The sequence below is a fragment of the Haemaphysalis longicornis genome, unplaced genomic scaffold (assembly GCF_048455015.1).
Source record: "Haemaphysalis longicornis isolate Haplotype H1 unplaced genomic scaffold, Haemaphysalis longicornis Haplotype H1 scaffold_16, whole genome shotgun sequence".
NCBI classification, from domain to species: Eukaryota; Metazoa; Arthropoda; class Arachnida; order Ixodida; family Ixodidae; genus Haemaphysalis; species Haemaphysalis longicornis.
In genome coordinates this window covers 15,978,664-15,986,720 of record NW_027526266.1, presented here as the reverse complement: position 1 = coordinate 15,986,720, position 8,057 = coordinate 15,978,664, and the positions used below count along the sequence as shown (strand labels likewise).

At 41.4% G+C, this 8,057-nt stretch overlaps 1 long non-coding RNA gene across 1 annotated transcript; it reads left to right on the top strand.

The window, feature by feature from the left end:
* The first annotated feature begins 574 nt into the window (after positions 1–574).
* Positions 575–6,739, top strand: LOC144166163 (uncharacterized). Its single transcript, XR_013321605.1, has 3 exons — positions 575–1,111; positions 2,026–2,295; positions 5,178–6,739. It is a non-coding gene; the product is annotated as an uncharacterized LOC144166163 (long non-coding RNA).
* Positions 6,740–8,057: the final 1,318 nt, after the last annotated feature.

Below are 8,057 nucleotides of genomic sequence, written 5' to 3'. Positions count from 1 at the left end.
TAGAGCGACGTTGCTTGTCTGCAAGACGGTGCCGGTCAAACAAGCGTTATCAACGCCATAATTCTAACGGCACATTCCATTTATTTCGTGGCTGCCGTGGCTTGCGCAGAAAAGGTCGGGTTGACTGCGATAGCTTTTCTTGAGTCAAATAATGGAGCTTTGGCTCAATCGCTTGCAGCGCTAGCAATGCGGCCTCGTCTGCAAGACCGGTGCGTGAGAAACAAGCGTTAGGACAGCCAGAATTTCAAAAATGCAGCATAAACTAGACCATCGTTAAAGGAGGCGATGACTAGACACAAGCAACAATATTCGTTGACAACTTACGTAAGTATAGAGTTGTTTTAGGCACCTCGAACGCCGCCCGCCGACATAGCTGTTTGTTAACGCGTCCGTTTAGTGTCTTGTAGGTCAATGGTTCGATTCCTCGTCAAACTTTTTTTTTTTTCTTTCTTTTTACGTGAGGGTTTCATTAGCTCCTTTTTTAACGACCAGGGTAAGCACCTGTTCCTTGCTTTCTATCACGCCGACATTTACCGCCCTCTTCCTAAACCCAAAGTAGCTCGTTTTCTCGCACGTTCTCTCTTGAGAAGCCCGCCGTGAAAACAAAACCAAAACAAACGTCAAACCTCTTTACAATATCAGTATATATGTCAATTACTTTATGTGTATTCACTTTTTGTGTTTAAAAAACTTAAATTTAAGTTATAAACACATTTCAGACTTTGAAAGCAGAAAGATAATTACCAACATTACAGTAGTAACACAATTTTCGTCAAACATAGAGGTGCTGAATTTGAAGTCTGGCAACTATCTCTCACTTTTGTGTGTGTTTTTTCATGGCGTTTTGTGCCGAGTGGTTGGTGGCGTGATTTAATCTGTTTTATCTATTTCAAGCTTAAATCATAGTTATAGAAGCTTTATGAGTGATGTCTACCCTTCTAACCTACGCGTGTGTTGAACATGGGGACCCCGGAAGAACGATCATCGCCGGATAAAATACTGCGCGTCAAAAGTGGATGACATTGCATCAGAACAAAGCGTGTTCGTGTGTCCGCGAGATGAAGACGACAGTGAAGGAGAATTTTACGTTGGAAACATCGTTTTTGCTCGGGTAAGTACGCATTTTTTATTATTCTGTATTTGGTTGGAATGAGTTCTGGTGTTTATGGGTCAGTAATTCGCTAGACCCCCATCTCGTTTGCTCTGAGAGCCTACGTGAGTTAGTATACTTGTTTGGCGCCCAGTCCACCGTTTCCGCAGAAGTCAGCATCAATTTACGCTGAAGCTAGACCTTGGCTACGATGCTCGCGCTATGGTACACGGCTGCTAATAATTTCACATTACGCAAGGCTCTTTAACACCGGGGCGTTTGTTTATGTGTCTCTCAAACAGTGCCTTTGCGGTTGCAGATCGCAGTCGCAATTTCGTGTGAGTGGCACAACGCTGTGATTAGTCCTCCCTCGTGAATACCCGCGGTATACCAAGAAATAACATGAGTCAGAGTAGCTCTCGGGAAGTCTGGGGCTTGATATCAGAGGCATATTGTTTAAATTAGTGCAGAAAATTGAGCCAATTCGCAAGTTCTCATTTTCGCAAAACCGCAGGCCATACAGAGACTAACAAGAAAGCTGTAGGCACTCACTCAACTCGATTTATATTGGAGAATTGAACGTGCAGATACAAGTCAGACATTGAAATGGAGGAGCCTCAACTATCACACACCAGTTCCGATTGAAAGCAAGGGATACAGATGAGCTGCTAGCATGCGTTCCATGCAAATTAGCTCAGTAGCTAGCTTTGCATATATCATGCATACCCCACTCACAGTACCTGCGGGTCTAATAAATACATTCTTACTGTGACCTAAATTTCACTTGGGGTGTTCCGGGAATGTTCTTATTAGTGCCTTGGAGGTTACTGTCTTTAAACGATCAAAAATCTACTTGATGTAAGCATTCGTGCTTTGTGTGTGCTCTTCTTGTATTTCAACAAGTGTCAGCACACTCACAGATTATGCACCTGCAGGTGCTGCTGCTGGCTGTCCTGGGTCAGCTGCCTTCCAGTCCAGTTTCAAAGGCTTTGCCAGGGCCTCCCTTGGCCAACCGACACTGCACCTGCTGTACCCAAGTACTGCCTGGCCTTTCGTTGGTGCTCCGTACGCTTTGCCGCCAGGAATGGTCATTTATCCATCATCTGGCCGCTTGGACCACCCGTTCAGAAGTCAGCGCATTTGCTCGACACATCGGTCCAGGCACTGCTGCCATATCGGTGCACCCACCGATTATGTATTTTCAGGTTAGTTATTGCATGTTGTGGAACTTGCCATGATGTATACCTGTTAGCAGTGCTGTGGCCTCTGATTATTTGAAACATTTTCATGAAGCAGTGCTGTGCGTATGGAGCGTGTCATTGCTTAGCAGAGATATTGAAGAGAATCTGGGGCTGACGACTAAAGGGCAAGAAGAGAAATTGAACTGACTTTGAAGCAAGTATTTGTATGTAATCAAGCCAAGCAAACATTTAGGATCTTTCGATATGGTTTTAAACTTGCAATACAAACTGGTCTACTTCAGATCATACTGGTAATAATCATACTATACCGAAAAGTGCATCCCGCAGTCTGTAGAATTCTGACAGCGCTTTTTTCGCAGTCTCTCATGACAGGCACTAATCTCAATGGTTGGAAGATAGTCGAGGTAGCACTAGTCTTTAAATCAGGAGACGGTACTTCACCATTAAATTTCCGTAACAAGCACCATATGCAAGGTCAGGAAACATTTCATCCACTCTCAGGTCGCTAATTATTTATAAAATCACAATATCACATTCGAGTATCACCACGGTTTTCACAAGGGTTACTTGAGAAACACAACTTTCAGGATTTGTTCACAATCTACATTGATCCATTGACACAGGCTTACAAACTGCGGTAGTTTTTCTCGATTTTTCTAAAGCATTCAATCGCATTGCACACCACAGACTACTTCTCAAACTTCACCCTAATGTCCTCACTTGAGCAAAAGATTTTCATTCTTCTCAAATGCAGTTTACTTCTAATAACTATATACTTCTTTTGCTCGTGCCACTTTGTTGTCCCCCCAGGCAGGTTGCTTGGTCTATCTTCCATGTTGCATATCCTCCCATGTAAGTCTATTTGCAGATGATGTTGTAATTTATCACACAATTTCTTTCAACTACTACCGTCAATGCTTTCAATCTGATCTTAACACAATTAACTCCTGGTGCTGCAAATGGCTAATGTCGCTTATCTCTAAAACAAAGTGCATGACTTTAACGGTGGCAAGTCTCGGATTGTAAATACTTACTTCATTAACAACAGCCTGATTACCTCTTGAGACAAAGGTGTTTTGGTAGGCCGGTAGGGGAAGGGGGATTGCATGGTGGATTTCAAAAGGTACATCGATTGGGAAAATAAGACGTGTGATTAATATTTTCATTTGCACTCCAAAACTCGCTTTATTTCATATGTTTAACCCACTGCCGTGGCTAGGGTGGTGTGCTGTGGAGGCGAATGTCGGTTAGATACCACTTGGTGTAGCCGCTTTTCAGATGGAGGCAACACGTAAAGACGCCCGTGTTTGGAGATTTCGATGCGCACAAAAATACCCAGATGGTCAAAATTAATGCGAAGCCTTCCCCTACAGTGCTCCCCATATCCCAAGTGTAGCTTTGGCGTGTTAAACCACCGTTTTTTTTTTTTCATGTTTTTGGTATAGTACCAGCTGCTGTAGCAGGTGCAACTTAAAGGTAAAATTATACATAATGTTTCCAAGAGCTAAATATAAAGGCCATATTGAAGTGCGTTTATGGGTCTATCTCATAGCAGTAGGGAAAGGTTATATACTCTGGTGCAGGTTAAGAACGCCAATGGCTCATGTGGTGTAGTCCAGTGTTTGACGGAATGCCGTGTAGGCAGGTAAAAGCATTATTGCAGTGATGAAACGTAGGTCACTGACCAAGTCAAGAAAGCCATTTAACGGTTTGTTGCTTGTTCACGGTGAGCATGTGTCGTGGAAAACGAAGCTATATATTGGGCATTACGCGGCGCAATGAGTTTGCATAGATATGGTGCAGATTGCCATCCATTATGTTGATAATGTTGGGCGTCGTCTGAACAATGAGGGACTCGAGCAGTAATCGAGAAGATAGATTGCACTCAGTTGTCAGTAATTTTGTCTTGTTCCAGTCGACCACGTGTCCCGTCCTCTCACGGTGCTCTGCCAGTGGACTTGTTTTTGCATGGCCCTTGTTCACTTCGTTCCAGTGCTGCATTAATCTTCTGTGCAGATTGCCCATTTCGCCAATGTACACTGATTTGCATTCAGCGCATGGAATCTAATAAACAATACCCGGAAGCTTGGAGCGTGAGAGGGGGTCTCTCACGCTGACAATGTCAGAACGCAGCTTGCTAGTGGGCACATGCACAATGTATGCACTGCGTGTCTTGAAAATGTGTGCGAGAGTTTCGCCGATGTGTGGGACGTAGGTAATTGCTGCACGTTTTGATGCAGTCGTTGTCCTGAATATAATGCCTAAAGCATTATATTCAGAAAGAAGCGAAGAGGGCGACTAGCAAGAATCCACATTGACATTAGCAGGCAGAAGCGTCCACAAGGCCTGTGTCAAAACGTGCTGCAATTCTCGTCCTACACATCAATCAAACTTTCGCACGCATTTTCAAGAAACACATTGTGCACATCGTGCAGGTGCCCACTAGCAAGCTATGTTCTGACATTGTCAGCGTGAAAGACCCCCTCTCACGCTTCAAGCTTCCAGGTGTTGTTTATGTTTTGAACAAAAAAAGTGCCATTTAAACGTGACACCTCCTTCCTTGCCGATTTCTGATGCCTGATTGTTCAGTTTGTGGGGATACGTTTAGCAGATTGCTCACATGTCTAACCTGTATTTGTGCTTGAGCAGTCAAACGCTGATGTTAGCAGTGAAGTAGGTGAAAATTGTAGTTTGATTGTAGTTGTGTGCAGATTACCTACATTGTGTTAATTTGTAGAAAAGCAAAATTGAGGTAACCCTGCTAACTGTTCCGCATTGCAGCATTTTATTATGCGAACGTTAAGGAGTTCAGCTGTTAAAGGTGAAATAAACAGTGGTACAAAAAGAAGAGCATCTACTAAACAGAAATATCTTCACAATCGCAGGATGCCAACGGTCCGCCTACCAACTTGTGTCCTGCATCGTTTCTGCTGGCTGGAGCGGTTCATGGAGCATTTTCCAGCTTCTCAAAGTTTGTGGTCAAGCGCTCCTCCAAGTGAAAGATGCCGCAGAGGGATCTTTTGTTTTAATGCCACAATTTCACGTGCTCAGCAGCAAATTTACTCGTAAGGCTTTTTAAATATTCATCACCCAAGAGGGCATGTTACCTTCGTCTTCGGTGGAATGTGTCTGCACTCAGGTTATTTGTGACAGAAACAAGTGGACCACGTCATGACAGTCATTGAGGCCTTGTTGATTGTGCATGCTTCTGAAATGACATTTTCATTAAGCTGAATACTTTCCACATATTACGATTTGTGAACAAATTATGGTAAAAGTCATGATTAGTTGTACTACACTGCAGGAAGGAAATGCCAACATACGTTTTAAGCACCTCTGATATTTCAGATCGTTGGCTGGTGAGCAATAAAACAAAACTGAAATTTTTTAAAGTAAAATCAAATATTCGTTGTCACCAGTGCATGACCATAGTAAAAGCTATCTAGTCACCAAATTTAGAATTAGACACGAAATGCCAAGAAAAATAGGGAAATAAACTAGACAGCTGGCTACAATAAACCAATTCGTAAAATTCCTCAATGTCTATCAAGTGATGATTCAGGCGGGTTAGTTAAGATGTCAGTGGGTTTACACACCCAACTTGCAGGGAAGCACATGAGCTCCCAATATTAACATGTTTTTAGTGAAAACCGTCTTCCTTCATTAAGCTGCTTTGCACATTGATGCCAGTCTGATAAATGTCCTGAATTTTTGTTATGATCAATCTTTGTATGGGAACCATATATTTTTATATGATGTCGCTGTGTATTTCTGAAACTGTATCTAGTCACTAATTCCAATTTGTCGTGGTCAGGTTTTTTCAACTAATTCGTAGCTTTTTTAACAATTATGGTATATTTTGTGTGCCTAAAGGAATGCCTCATTGCATGTTTAGCCTATGTAGTGTTGAAAGCGGACATTTTGCTTCAAAGTGGAATGTCGGGCTAGCAACAAGGTACTTCGCGTGCTGCTTACTTTCATTCATGCCATTATTTTTTATATTATCATTTAAAATTAAAAGCCAACCAATTTGCTGTCGTTTTAATTTTGTCACCTACTTTATACTTTCTTTTTTTTTTCAACTTTGTGTAAGGATTGACTATCCATATTTTTATGATATTAAGGCGTTGGACTGGGCTAGCTGGTACATGTTTGAATGGATGAAAAACCATAGGAAAACCCAGGACACAGAAGAGAACGACAGGACAAACTTGTGCCGTCATTCTGTTTTAACTGTTTCCTGTGTTTACCACTGGTTTTTTATGCATTCAAACATTTTTTATGAGTTTGTTGAACAGGGATTAGTTTAGGTGTGTTCAAACAATTGTTGGCTGCGAAGGCTCCCTGTAGCATTTGTATAAGTGCTCTCTGCTTTTTTTTTTGAGCCAATACCCCACCACCAGTCTTCATGAGGTGGTCTTCTGTAGAAATAGGTTGAAATAAATATTTGTTTGCATTGCTTTACATGTTTTGAAAGAATTTCTTGTTCATTCTTGTTTCATTCAACCCCGTTTCAGAATCCTGCTTAAGGCATTTCCTCTGTTATTTTTTTTCAGAACCAGGAAGGGTGCTCATCCTCGGTTCTTGCTGAAGCAGCAGTATCCATACTTCACACGTGAGCTCTGAACACACAGTAATTATGGTATGAAACATTCTACCAGTATAAGCCTGCTTTGTAGACGTCATTGTAGATGTCAAAGCTCTTGACAGTGTAGTCCAATGTCTGGTGTAACGGGCAATGTCTACAACTTGTAAAAATTAATTTTGTGGCTATAATGTTTGTGATTATTTTAAAATGCACGTCAACTACTATTTAGAATCGCTGTCTAAATTGGCAGCCATTTTCCTGGTGGATACAGAAAGTGAAAAAGCGCATGTGTAGAGATTTCAGTGCACCTTAAATGTCCCAAATTTGCTAAAGCTAATCCAAAGCCCTCTTGTGGTGCACTTCATATCCCATGTACAGTTTTGCGTAAAAACAGCTAAAAATTTATGATCAATTTAAACTTATTTTAATGTTTTTAAATGCAAATATTCTCAGTTTAAGCTGCCATATTTAGAGTAAAATATTTTGTAACAATTATATAGCTACCAAAGGTTTACAGAAAAGCTTTTTGCTTTTGGTTGTGCACCTTCTTATCAAAAGAAAAATGTTGTTAAGAAAGGCAGAAGAAACCCAACTATGGAAATTAGCAAACCCTAAAGCTGCGGATAGAATGAATGTTTTGTAGAGAATCTTTTGCTGATTTCAGTTCTAGTCAACTCTAAAAAAGTCTATCGACGTAGAATGCTTACCGTGAGGCACCTCGTAATACTAGCCAAAACTAATGGGCCCTGGCTGTTGGCTTTTCATTTGCAACAGTGACAAATGACCCCACATCCACCGGCAGGGACATAATGCAAGGCACCATGTACAAGCTAGCCTCATGATAAAATAATGTTTTCTGAACAATGGCATTACATTTCAACCATGGGCTTCACCAGGGAACTTGTATGCATTGTTCTGTGATGTTTGCAGTTCTTGTTATTGCTATGTGGGGTCATTTAGTCTAAAGGTATGTTTATAAAACTCCAAATACCACCAAACCTTGCAAGTGCTGTACCATATGAATATTTTTCTGTAAAGCAAAAAGAATAATGCAAACGAAAATAAATGGCTTGGGTACCCAACTTTTATAAGTAGATTATGAGCCACAGTACGGAGGGAACTATATTATGAGCCGCATTACGGAGGAAACTATACATTTTGCATTTGGTCTTCCTTG